Raw genomic sequence first — 14,548 nt, forward strand, 5'->3', positions numbered from 1 at the left:
ACCAGGTCACACTGGGCAGCACTGAGGCGGCCGGGTGCTAAGATGTGGTATGGTGCTGAGTGCCCATTGTTAGTCAATGGTTATCGGTCCAGTTGAAAAGAGCCAACAGGTTTGGACAGGGAGTCCAGTCGAGGAGAAGCAACAGGTGGGTTCAAGTCTTGAGATGCTCAGGGACATGGGAATACCTTAGGTCCTCTTCTCCATGGGCCAGGGGCGACAGGTGCAAAGGAACCCTGAGGTGTCTGGTTTCCTCCATGGGGAGCACTGGTGGTTAAACTAGCCTGTGGCAGAGGCTGAAGCCAGGATCACGAGGAGGGGGCACAATGGGCAAGTCCAAGGTGGGGTCTGTCTCTGTAGGGCTGGGGGACCACATTGGCATCATTTGTCCACTTGAACTCTGGAATGAGGCACAGGTGCAGTGGTGTTTTTCCGGTGTTTTGGTTTTTGCAGTCTGGAGTCCTCTCAGGTCTTTTGGGGTGCCTTCAAGATGCAGGGAAGTAGTTGTGCTGCTCTCTGGGACTTATTGGGTCTTTAATGAAGGTAGGCAGTCCTCTCTGGCTTTTGGAGGCACAGCAGTATGAGTCGATTTTGGTGCAAATTGGTGGAAACACCAGACAGATCAGCAGAGCTGGGGTCAAGTCAGGTACTTCTTCCTCAGTCTTTGCATTCATGGCTCTTGAGGGTCCTTCTTCTTCATAGGCCAGCAAGAGCACGATTTCCTAGTGCCAAGGGCACTCATTCATACTGAATTTAGGGGTGTTTTGGAAAGTGTAGGGTAGTAGCCAATGGGCTACTAACCCCTGGGGTCACTATACCCCCCTACATGACCACTTCCTGTGGAAAACAGACATAACTCTGTCCCAGAGTTCCTATATCTGCCAACATCAAGATCGCAGATTTCTAAATGTGATGTCCACATCAGGAAGCTCACTTAAGTGGTGGCACTGACCTGAGGGGTGGACACGCTTCTCTGAATACTACATTTCTAACCTGTCCAGGGGCCAAATGGACCCTGGGGCAGGGGGTCGGCATCTCTCCTTTGAGTGAAGCCAGATCTGCATACCAAGGGTGGTGGCTTATCTTGGAATGCAGATTTGCAGGTCATCCTGTTGGGTGGGGTGTGTAAACACCTCTCCCAGGGCAGGCTGTCTTTCTGACCACCCAAAATCAAAGGCACTCTCCCTTGGAAGTCAGAAACATGTCTGGTGGTGGCAGGATGACTAAAACTAGTAAGTGAGCACACTGGTACTTGGTAGGTTTTCAGGGGCACCTCTAAGGTGCCCTCTGAGTGCCTGTAATAATAAATCCATTACTGGCAGTGGTCCCCTTACAGAATTACTAAGCAGAAGTTTAAAGGGGGAAAAAACGACTCCCTTCTGTGACACTTCTCTGTAAGTGAAAAACAAGCATAGTAACATGATATCCCATCTCCTTTTGAGTTTTTCAGGGAGTTCTGCAATCACACCTTTCATGATTTTGTTGAATCTCTCAACTAACCCATTTCCTTGTTGGTGACATGGGGTAGTTAACTTTTCAACACTCCACATACATTCCACAAGGCCTTGACCTATGCAGACATGACAGTGACAGTGAGGGTTTACTAATATGAGATGTTTGATACCAGACTCCCTATTGTTAGTGAAGCCATCATGTAACTGCGGAACTCATATTGACTAGTGTCCAGTACATCTAATTAAATGTCTTCCCTGTTCACTCACTGTATCTAAGAATTGAAAAGACATTGCAGGGGTATATATGCTCTTGCAGATATTCCCTCAGATGTAATATAATGCACACTGCCTTAGGGCCGCAGTGCCTGCTGTAGGGGTGACTTACATATATTGTACAGAGTGTTAGGGGACAGGGCAGACAGGCTGTGTGCCATGTTGTGTTTTCACTTTTACCTGCACCAAGACACGCAGCCTGTAATGGCAGTCTGCATGTGTTAGGTGAGGGTTCCTTGAGGATGGCACAATACATGCTACTGTCCTTGGGATCCCTCTTTTGTACCTATGCCCTAGATACCAGGGGTACCATTTACTAGGAACTTACAGGGGGCTAAAGATATTGTCAATCGGGGAACAATTGCTTGGTTTTAGGGAAAGAGATCTGGCACTGGGGACCTGTTTAGCAGAAGCCCAGTAACGTTTGTCAAAATTGTTTTATGCACTAGGCAAAAAGTGGGGTGACGGTGTCAAAAAGGAGCACTTTCCTACACCCCCCCAAACGAAGGAGACTAAGACTACAATTTTCCAAGAAAGTCTTCAATGTGTAAGTAGAAGATCCTGGAAGGCCATCTGCATTGGCATGGTCAGTGCCAGGTGTGAGTTCTACTGTAAAGACCATTCCCTCACTTTACAATTTAGGGTTTTCACCTTTCATTTGAATCAGCCATTTGCAAGGCCTGTGGTCAGTTTGAACAAGGAAGTGAGAACCAACAAGTTATGGTCTCAGCTTATTCAGGGATCACACCATGGCAAAGGCTTCTTTCTCAATGTCACTACAACGCTGGTCTCTGGGGAGTAACCTTATGCTAATGAAAGTGACAGGTTTGTCATTGCCATCATCATTGGTTTGGGAGAGGACTACTCCTATCCATTGTTCAGAGGTATCCGTCTACACTATGAACGTCTTTTAATAATCTGGAGCTTTTAGAATGGGTGTTGAGCACATTGCTTCTTTCAGAGGGTCAAAAGCCTTTTGACAGCTCACTGTTCGGTTTAATTTCTGTGGCATCATTTTGGAAGTTACTGCTGTGAGGGGTGCCACAATGGTATCATACCACATCACAAACATTATGTAGTACCCAGTCAAGCCAAGGAATGACCTGACTTGGGTCTGGGTGGTTGGAGCTTCCAGTCCATAATTGTCTGGGTGTTACGTTAAAGTGGTTCAGCGTCGCCTCAACTTACCAGGAAACCCAATTATTCAACCTTGTCCTGCCCTATCTGTCACGTTCTTGCCTTGAGAGTGAGGTATGCACTTTCACAGCTTAAAGGACCTTCCCGAGGTGGAACAGGCGATCCTGTCAAGTGGAGCTAAAGACAGAAATGCCATCAAGATACACTGCACTAAAGGTTTCCAACCCAGCAGGGACTTTATTCCCACTTTTTGCAAGGTGGCAGGGGCATTCTTTAGGCCAAAGGCATAGCAATTAACCAGTAATGTCTATCTGAGGTTGAGAATGCTGTTTTTTCTTTTGCTTCAGGGGTCAGGCCAATCTGTCAGTAGCCTGGTGTCAAATCAAAAGTACTGAGAAACTTGGCTGCCCCTAACCTGTCAATCAGTTCACCTGCTCTTGGAGTAGGGTGTGCATCTGTCTTAGTGACAGCATTCAGACCTCTGGATTCCACACAAAACCTCAGCTCTGGTTTACCTCCCTTGGAATGTGATTTGGGGACTAAGACCACTTGGCTGGTGCAGAGACTATCAGAAGGCTCAATTGCCCATAAATCCAGCATCTCGCTGACTTCAGCTCTGATGCTATCCTTCACATTGTCAGTTTGTCTGTATGTTTTGCTTTTGACAAGCACATGGTCATTAGTGTCCACATCAAGGACACACCAGTTAGACTGACCAGGGGTGAGGGAAAAGAGCTCAGCATACTGATGTAGGATGTGCCTGCAGTCAGCTTGCTGCTGTGCAGTGAGGGTGTCTAAAAAGACCACTTCCTCAACCAACCCATCTTTGGAGCTGTGAGAGAGGAGGTCAGGGAAGAGGCTCACTCTCATCTTCCTGATCCTCATCAGGGACCATTAGCATGGCCACATCAGCCCAGTCATGGAAGAGTTTTAGGCGGTTCATATGTATGGCCCCGTGAGTGTTCCTGGGAGTCCCAAGGTCAACCAGATAGGTGACCTCAGTCTTCTTTTCAAGGACAGGGTAAGGGCCACTTAATTTGTCCTGAAGTGCCCTGTGAGCCACAGGCTCAAGCACCCACACCTTCTGCCCTCGTTGGAACTCTACCATGGCAGCCTTATGGTCAGACCTGAGCTTCTGGAGCTCTTGGCTGGTCTCAAGGTTTTATCTGATTTTTTTCTCTATGTACTCAGCCATCCTTGAATGTAGGCCAAGTACATATCCCACAATCTCCTCCTTGGGCTCTACAAGAGGTCTGTTCCAGCCTTTCCTCTCTAGACACAGTGGTCCTCTTACAGGATGACGAAACAAAAGTTCAGTGGGGGAAAAATACTCCCTTCTGTGGCACTTCTCTGTAAGTGAAAAGTAGGTATAATGACATCATATCCCATTTCTGTTTGAGTTTTTTCAGGAAGTCCTGCAATCACACCTTTCATGATTTTGTTGAACCTCTCATCTAAACCATTTCCTTGTGGGTGACATGGAGTAGTGAACTTATAAGCACTCCACATTCATTCCACATAGCCTTGAGGTATGCAGACATGACCTTGCTACCTCTATCTGATAACACCTCCTTAGGCAAGCCCACTCTAGTAAAGATACAGAGTAGGGCCCTAGCAACTACAGGAACAGTGGTAGTCCTAAGAGGTATAGCTATAGGGTACGTGGTGGCATGATCCACTATCATCAGTATGAATCTGTTCCCTGATGCTTTTGGAGGGCCAAGGGGAGCAACATCATCAACTCCTACCCTTTCAAAGGGAACTCCAAACACTGGAAGTGGAATTCATGGGGGCTTTGGGGGGGCACCTGTCTTGCGACTGCTTGACAGGTGACACAGGAGTTGCAGAACCCCTTCACCTTCTGGGACATAACTGGCCAGTAGAAGTGAGGAACCGACCTACACCAGTTTTTGGTCTAGCCAAGATGCCCAGCTAAGGGAATGTCACTCTCTATACATCTGAGGCACTACCAATCTCTTAGTGGCACCAGGTTTGGGGTCTCTGGCCTCAGTATACTGAGGTCCTTCCTCTCAATAGGTTCATTGGGAGCTACTGACATCTCCCTCTTCCTGGTGGGCAGAGTGCTGTCTCAGGCTCTCACGAGTGGGATAGGTCCTCTCTTCACTAGGGGTGGGTGGTGAACTTCCCTCCGCTAGTGGAGTTAGCAGAGTTTTTGGTACTCAGAGCTCTACTTGGAGCATGGAGTTTGACTAAATATTCTGCTAGCCCTGCCAGCAGGGCAAGGCTCACTGCATGTGCACTGCAGACCAGTAATGGGCCACATAGCACTAGTGCAAGCTCAGAAGGTCTGAGCTTCCTCTTTGTGGCCCATAACTAGGCTGCAGTGTGCTGTCTCGGCCTGATGACGATGAAGCTGTTGCTGGCACAGGTGGCAGGCCAGTGCACAAAAGGCCTGAAACTGCATCTTTTGCTGCCTACAGCCCTGTCCTGAATGCAGCCTGATTCCAGAAGTATTAAGCAGGGCCAGGCCTGGCTAACCAGGCCCAACCCTGCATAGAGCTTCTGAGATTGGGTGTATTCAGAAGGAGAGGGTGCCACTGCCACTAGGGCAGGTGGTACTCTGCCGCCCATGGAACTCCGCCTCAGTGGAATTCCGCAGAGTTTTAAATCAACTCTGCGGAATTCCACAGAGTAAAACTCAGTGAGCTCTGCCCAACCCCACTCTTGGCACAGCTCTTTCCTACAGGTTCTCCCTGGGCCTAGCAGGTCTGCAGAGTAAAGCCTGAGGTCATTGTGCTCAGTTACCTCAAGGGCTGACAGGTCTTCTTAGAGAGGAGAGGGGACCTGAGCTTGGGACTGCTCAGAAGCTGGCTTACCAGACTTCATACCTTTTCTCTTGGAGGGCCGGGCCATTATTCTAGGTTGTCACACCGCTTTTTCACGCTGGGCTTTGCATTGTGTTCTGGTTTTCACACACACCTATTCAGGTATACCATGCATAGCTCACATCCAAAATATACAGCAGCTATGCTTTTGTTCTCTGCACATCCCAAGACAATCTCACAACTATAGGGGAACTGCTATATGTAAAACACAATGTTCAATTGGTGCCGTCCTGGTGAAAAACACCCAGCCACCGAGGGTGTAAATGCCAAATTGGAGGAAACCCCCATTGGGCCAATCAGTCCATCAAAATCACCAAGGCACACAATAAATGTCCAATGAATTAATGTCTGCTCCAAATGTACAAAAATCTCCAGCACGCTACGTATAAAAATCTTTAATGTATTCTCAAAAACAGCTTATCCAGTGCCAGTAGAATAAAACTTGTGTGGTGTAACCGGTATATCACAACTCGGATGATTCTGAACAGAAAGATTTGACTACTGTAAGTTCGTTGACCCTGGTTTAGCACTCAGTGTGTCTTTTCTGATCCTTGTGCTTGTTTCGTTCACAATGGCTTGCATACGGTAATATAGGAATTCTTATGCACGCAAAATCTGGATACTGTTCTGGTGACACACGGATGGTCATTTTTCTGTTGTTATGCATCACTTTTGATAGGGACTGGTACTCACCAATGATCTGACTTGATGTGTTTTTATGCACGTAAGTCGTAGTTGTATGAATAGTATCCCAGTTGACCTATATGTATATATTGCAATAATGTATATATTTTCTTTGCAGCCTTGAAAAAGTCAAGATGATGAAACGCGTGTCAGATGTATAAACGCACTTGATAGGTTGCTTATGAGAATAAACAACAGATTTTTGTTTGATATGTGTTGGAGGGTTTTGTACATTTTGAGCAGATGTGCATTAATTGGATTTATTGTGTGCCTTGGTGATTTGGATGGATTAATACCAAGCATAGCTGCAGGGATCTTTCTTTCAACCTCAGCCCACGCTGAGGACTCCAGATACTTTCCTAGCAGACAGGCTTCAGGAATTGCAGAGGATACTACCAACGTCCTCTGCTAGCAACCCCTCCCAATCTAACAACACCATTGGCATTGAATGGACCCTGTATTGGTTGCCCACATTGATGACTGTGAAAAAGTCACCAATAATATACTGTTCTGGAGGTATCAGTTTTTCAGTCACAATGGTGACTCTTGCACCTGTATCCCTCAGTGCTTTATCTCTGATCCCATTAATATGAGCCTGTTGTCTGTACTTATCCAGATAACTGGACCAGACAGCTAGGGCAGTTACATCCACCTCACCCTCAGAGACTAAAGTTGCTTAAGTGAACTCTCTGATATGGTCAGGGCCCACCTGGGATCCCATCTGGAGACTTACCACTGCAGGTGCACTAGGAGAATTCTTTTGGGACAGACAGGGTCTCCAGTTTGGTGCTCTTTGGCCTTGTAATTGAAACACCATGCCTTCTTGGCATCCGATTTTTACCCTGGTACCCACCCTTGGTCTGTGTTTTGTCTCACGGCCCATCTTCTGAACCGCTTTTTAAGGGCCTTTAAAAGACTCTTTGTTTTTATCTTTAGACTGCCCACCATCTTTCTCTTGGGTGGGGCTTAGCAACCCCTTTTCTTTTGATCACCCCCACCACGTATTGAATTGGATGCCTTAGTCTTGCCCCAGTGGTCTGCCTTCTTTCCCAAATTTTTGGAGAGAAATTGGACCTAGGTGTACCAAGTAGTGATGCACTTTTTCAGAAACACAGTTACTTAACAGATGTTCTTTCATAATAAGATATTAAAGCCCATCATACCCTTACACTTGGTTTCCTTTCAACCAGCCACCTAGTGTTTTGACTGAGAAGTCAACAAATTCTACACAGGACTGACTACAGGTTTTTCGAGTCTCCCTCAACCTGACCTTATATACCATAGTGACTAGTCCAAAGCCCTCAATCAGAGTGTCCTTCATGCGGTCATGGGACTCAGCATCTATATCATTCAGTGTGAGGAGCCTATCCCCCCACTTTCCTGAGAACAACTCCCAGAGTAGAGAGCCCCAATACGTTTGGCTGCTTACTCATTTTACAAGCCTTCTCAAAAGCTGTAAACCACTTGGTGATATCATCACCTTCTATATATTTGGGAGCAATCTCTTTAGGGATCTTGTGGTCAAAAACTGTTTTTTTCCTAGTTAAAATGTTGCTGCCATGAGAGATAGGTCTTAGGCCCATCTCAGTTCTTCTTCATCTATAGAGAAGAGTTTAGACTAACTCTATCCTCTTAGCTAGCTTCTGGAGTTCAGTATCTTCACTGTCTCCATTTCCTGGGGTACTATCAGAAGTGATCCCTGTGGTGTTACTGTCAATGGAGCTATGGAGGGATACATCATCCTCTTCCACCTCCTCTTCCTCCTCACTCTCATGAGGGACTTCTTTACTTACCATGGCTCTATCATTTTCTGCAAGCAGCTGCTGCAGATGGGTTTTTGTGGTATTAGACCACATGGCAAATTCCCATGTTTGGCAGAGGTCCTTAAATTGGGCCAACTTAAGGTTTTGGTACGGCCTTAGATTGAGTACCTGGGATATACATGCTGCCTCAGTCATGGTTTTCAAAGTGGTTAGGAACTTTTTAGAAACTTAAAAAAGGTTCTATGTGCACTTCTAAAAGGCCTAAATTCTAAATAGTTTGGACTGCAGAATTTAACACAAGGCCCCAACAGTAAATGTTAAACAATTTAGAAAAAGTAGACACTTGGAAACAATGTTTCCCAACTAAAAACTATTTTGGAGTCCTTAGTGGTATAACTCATTAACTGATGGGTACAGCAAATGTCAAGTCTTGTACCCCACCACTGCACCACCAATGTAGGAAGTCGGCTCATTATATGATATATCAAAATGTGATATACCATAAAAAGACTCCAGGGGTTCCTGTGAAAGTGGACAGGAGCTTGCTCTAGCAATCCCAAGGTACTCTTTTATGTGGTAGTGTGGTCAAGCAGCCTCAGGCTTTTCAAAAAGGAGTGTTCAACATCTGAAAATAAACACAAGGTCAATAAATGAGATACACGACTCAATAAGGGGTCCACGCCAATTTACAAAAAAAACAAGTATCTTTATGCATGTTTAGGCTCCAGAATCAATACGACCAATTAAGTACATTTTGCAAGAAAAATCTTTACAGTTTTGAAAAGTTGACACTGTAATTTTTGGAAGCTGCAATGTTATCTTATGGCGCATGCAGGAAAGTACCATCCATCTTGGCATGTTACTCCCAGTTTCTACCTGTTTGTTAGTTTGTTTTTACTGTCTCACTGGGACCCTGCTAGTCAGAACCCCAGTGCTCATAGTTTGTGGCCTATATGTCGGTTTGTCTTACTGTGTTGTCAGTATGCGTGACTGTGTCACTGGAGTCCTGCTAACCAGAACTCTAGTGCTTATGCTCTCTCTGTTTCCAAATTTGTCACTATAATCTAGTGACTCCATATTCCACTCCAGATTGGACCACTGGGTTATAAGTCCCTAGTATATGGTACCTAGGTACCCAGGGCATTGGGGTTCCAGCAGATCCTTATGGGCTGCAGCGTTCCTTTTTACCACCCAGAAGGAGCTCATGCAAACTCTCCTTCAGGACCAATCCCCCTCTCAGGGCTATTTAGGGTCTCTCCTTTGGGTGTTTCCTCAGATTCAATTTTTTAAGGCTCCAGCAGGACTCCTGCACCCTCTGCTTCACCTTCTACCATCAGATCAACCACAAAACTGCTCCAGGAACTCTACAACTGCAACAAAGTATCCAAGAAGGCTACTTCAACTTTGTAACTCCGGCTCTTGAAGCAACTGCAACAGTTTCCAGGTTATGCACACTCTGAGGACTGCCTGTCTTTATCCTGCACTAGAAGGACCAAAGGAATCTCCTGTGTAGTGACAGAGTCACTTTCCTGCTTCAGCAGGCACCTCTTTGCAGGGAAAACCAGCACTCTGGGACTCCTCACCTGTAAACTAGCATGATCCCTGGAACACAGCTGGTGGTCCAAAGTGATCCTGACTGTCCAAAGATCCAGCTGTCCAAATTTGGTGGGAGTAAGGGCTTACCTCCCTGAGCCAGACAGTACCCCTGTGCACCACATGTTTTCCGCTCCTGGAGCTTCTGTACATTTCTTCCAGAAATCCTTCATATACAGCATAGCCCAGGTCCCCAACATGCTATCTTATGATGCTCAGCTCCCTGAGGTGTTCTCCAGTGGGGTGGGATCCCTTTGTGTAGTGCTGAGATGACTGCCTTCTGCAACTCCTTTGTCCCCATGTCCTGGGACTTCTTTGGGTGCTGCCTTCTGCAACTCCTTCGTGTAGTGCTGAGATGACTGCCTTCTGCAATTCCTTTGTCCCCATGTCCTGGGACTTCTGTGGGTGCTGCCTGGTGTTCTGAGGACTCTCTAAAGTGCTGAGAGCCCCCTCTGACTCCTAAGTCTGAGTTGAGACCACCAGGTCCCTCCTGGGCCCAGGGAGCACCTTTTCTTGCCAACCACAACATTTGCATGAGCCAAGGCTTGTTGGTGGAATCCAATCATGAAAACCAGCCTGCATCTAACGACTCAATGTGGGACATCTCTTGCACCAAGCAGGAACCCACAGCAGTCTTCTTTGGTGGATTTCTGACTTTTTCTTCCTACCGGAGAATCCACTTTTGCACCTTCATCCCGGTTAGCAGGGGCTCCTGTTCTTCCTGGACTGTTCATCTGTTCTTGGACTTGGTCTCCTCTCTCCACAGGTCTTCAGGTCCAGGAATCCATCATTGGTGTCTTGCAGTCTTGCTTGGTTTTGCATAATCCTTTATCATGACTCCTAGTGTATTCTGAGGAAACTTGCTGTACTTTCCTCCTATTTTCCTGGGCTCTGGGCTGGGGTACTTTACTTACCTTTGGTGTTTTCTTACACTCCCAGCACCCCTCTACATGCTACTCTTGCCTAGGTGGGGAACCGACGTTCGCATTCCACTAGTCTAGTATATGGTTTGTGTTGCCCCTAGGCGCATTCTAGCCTATGGTAATTTTCACTATTTGCACTATTTTTTGACTGTGTACTTACCTGTTTTTGGTTACGAGTGTGTATGTTATGTATTTTACTTACCTCCTAAGGGAGTATAGCCTCTAAGATATTTTTGGCCTTGAGTTACTAAAATAAAGTGCCTTTATTTTTTTGTAACACTGAGTATTGTCTTTCTTGTGTGTAAGTTCTGTGTGACTTCAGTAGTATTGCAAGAACTTTGCATGTCTCCTAGTTCTGCCTTGGCCGCTCTGCCTACAGCTACCTCTAGACAGGCTGGCTTCTAGACACTGCCTACATTTCCCTAGTAATGGATAACTGGACCTGGTATAAGGTGTAAGTACCAAAGGCACCCACCACAAACCAGGCCAGCCTCCTTCAGCAGAAAAACAAATATGGCAAACATGTATAGTACAGCGACTTAAAGGACCAATCTCCTGGATTTAAGGTAAGTATTGGGCAAGGGCAGGACCACACCAACAGGTCACATCCGGCAACAAGGGGGCAGCTTGATGCATAGGTGTAGTATGGCACCGGGTGACCAAAGTTAGTCAATTGAGATCACTCTGGTTGAAAAGAGGCTGCAGGGTTGGACAGGGAGTCCAGTCGAGGAGAACTAACAAGTGGGTTCAGGATTTTAGGTGCTCAGGGACATGGGGACACCTTAGGTTCTCATCTCTATGGGCCAGAGGCAATGGGTGCAGAGGTAACCTGAGGAGTCAGGTTTTCTCCACTGGGAAATATCACGCTTAGCGGGGCCTGCCAGCAGAGGCTGCAGGTGGCATTGTGGAATCCACTGGGGGGCAAGCCCAGGATGGGCTCTGTCTTTGGAGGGCTAGGGGACCACGCTGGCACCACTGGACAATTTCAACTTGGGCTAGGTGGCAAAGGTGCAGAGGTGCTGTCCGGTGTCAGGTTATTGCAGTCCAAAGTCCTCTCAGGTCCATTGGGGTGCCTGCAAGATGCAGGGAAGCAGATCCGCTGCTCCTCAAGAGTTCCTGGGTCTTTATTGAAGATAGGCAACCCTCCCAGGCTTTTGGAGGAACAGCACACTGCAGGACGAGACTTTGGGGCAAATCGGCAGGGAACAGCAACAGGCCGGAAGGGCTGGGGCCAAGTCAGGTGCTTCTTCCTTAGTTTTTGCTTTTGCAGCTCTTGAGGGTCTTTCTTCTTCATAGGTCAGCATGAATCTGAGTTCCTGGTGCCAGTGGCACTAATAAATGTTGAATTTAGGGTGTTTCATTTAGTGTAACTTTGTTACAAATGAGCTACTTACCACTGGGGTCACTGCACCCCCTAAAAGACCACTTCCTGTGGGAAGAGGGCATAACTTTGTTCCAGAGTTCCTAAATCTACCAAAACAAAGATGGCAGATGACTAAATGGGGGGTTTACATCAGGCAGCTCACCTTAGGAGTGGGACTGACCTGAGGTTTGGCCACACCTCTCTGAATATTACATTTCTTGCCTGTCCAGGTGCCAAATGGACCCTGGGGTGGGGCAGCATCTCTCCTTTGAGTGAAGCCAGATCTGCATACCAAGGGTGGTGATCTTCGTTGAAGCCCCCTGTCTTGGAATGCAGATTTCCAAGTCATCCTGTTGGGTGGGGTGTGTAAACACTTCTCCCAGAGCAGGCTTTGTTTCTGGCTGGCCGAGAGCAAAGGCCCTCATCCTTGGGATCAGAATCATGTCTTGTGGTGGCAGGCTGGCTAAAACTAGTCAGTCTACACTAAATTTACTAGGCACTTGCAGGGGGGATCAAAGTTATTGCCAATAGGGGAACAATTGCACAGTTTTAGGGAAAGAGATCAGGCACTGGGGACCAGTTCAGAAGGAACCCAGTGCACTTTCAGTTAAAATTGCATCATGTACCGAGCAAAAAGTGGGGGTGACCGTTGTTGAAAAGGGGCATTTTCCTACACCCGCTATGTTAAAGAGTTTGCACGATTCTCAAAACACTACAGAGGCTAGCCGATGAGAGTTGGATGCACCGGTTAGTGCAGAGACAACAGGTATACCTGACTAATACCTGCGGCAATATGGACAGAATATCATGAGGTATAGTTGGTTCAGGGAACTTTAGTGCGCATTTTAGAACAGCAATCATGCTTAAGATTCTTTTTCCTCTCAGCATTGTGAATGTTCCAAAGTATGAGGTAACAACTATAAAGGTCACAGAGTGTGACTCACTGCCGCCATCTTGAGGTTTCTTTGATGAGACACTGATGCCCATCTCGGGGCAGCAACACTGGCTGCTCACTGTGTTTTTCTGACGCAAGCATTTTCAGGTATTTTGCCTCAAAAGCGAGAAGAGTGGTAGGCAAATAGGTCTTTGGTATAGTTAAATGTAGCCCAGTCTTTTTTTTAAAATCAGACAATTTTTGACTGTTTGAAAAACTCTGGGACTGTGTCCTTCTCTAATGAAGAGTTAAATAACTGGCAAAGAGGTCCAGTAAAAAGAGTAAAGTAATGTAAAATTCGGGTGGGGCACAACTCGACCAGTGAGCCTGATGTCCCCAACTCCATAAAACCCATCTTTTCTATTACTAATAAGGTTTGAAAACTGATGAAGCTTGACTCTGCCCCTTCTCTGGGTGCGACTGATTAATGGGGCAGCTAGCAGTGATTCCTTTTTCTAATATATTTTTCATTCTCTACAAAAATGATTAAACTGTTGACTAAGATCTTGAAAAGGTGGATCATTCAGTGTCACAGACGAAGAATCAACCAAAGCCCTGTCGATAGCAAATGTGCTTTTCTGAACATTTTGGGAGCAAATATTGTAGCAGAGTAATAGAGCTGTTTAGTTTTCATAATACCCTATTTGTAACTCAGGAGTCATCTTTGATTTGTAACTCAGGCATCATTCTTGAGGAGCTGCTGCATTTTTTGAGTTAATAATTGAAACCAGGTGCATCCTGCACAGCTTAATTAATTTTTTTTGGGCCTTAATCCGATAGTAAACAGAGAAGCATCTTTCCTTTTGTTAGAATGGGACCCCTGAATTAGAAACGTGAGCATTCCAGTCATGGAAATTCATGCTCTGCTCCTTCCAGTAATCATCAGAGGTTAAATCTGCTCTACAGAGGACCACTAAGGCCCCTCTCATGAGAAGGGATTACCAGCATCTATTTGAAGAAGAGAGCAATTTAACAGTATAGCATGGCTTAGCTAGTAATCATTTCTAACTTAAAAAATGAATGATCTGACCAAGCACATGGACAGATAGATAAGTCAGCCAGCTGAGGTTCAAGACACCAGTGTTAACCAAGACTTACATTAGTTGATGAAAATATATGTCGGCAAGATGGCCATCACAGCGTGAGCCTCTGCCGGACTTAGGGCTATATGTCTTAATTTCCCCTGATTCTGAGGTGCTGGTTGCGCTCCACCCAGCCAGAGGCCTTTGTGAACGGACTGGCACCCCCGGTTCATGAAATTGTTGGCTCGCTGCCTTGGGAGCCAGGTGAGGTGTCGGAGGCCCTGCCGGTGTCGGGCCGGGCCTGAGGAGGAGCGGCGTGCTCGGATCGGCCGGGCTGCAGCGAACTACTGTGGGGGCCGGGGAGGAGTTCTCCCTGCAGCTCCGTCGACAAGAGGTGAGAGGTGGCGCTGGTTAGGGGGGCCCTTGGCAGTCTTATCGGGCCGTGCCCCCCCCTGTGAGGCTGTGGGCCCGGGCTGGCCTGGCCCAGGAACACGCGGCTCCTGTGCGGCGCGCGGCTGCCTGAGGACGTGCGCCGTGGTTACGAGGTCTTTCCACCTTG

Source organism: Pleurodeles waltl, chromosome 8 (assembly GCF_031143425.1).
Source record: "Pleurodeles waltl isolate 20211129_DDA chromosome 8, aPleWal1.hap1.20221129, whole genome shotgun sequence".
NCBI lineage: Eukaryota > Metazoa > Chordata > Amphibia > Caudata > Salamandridae > Pleurodeles > Pleurodeles waltl.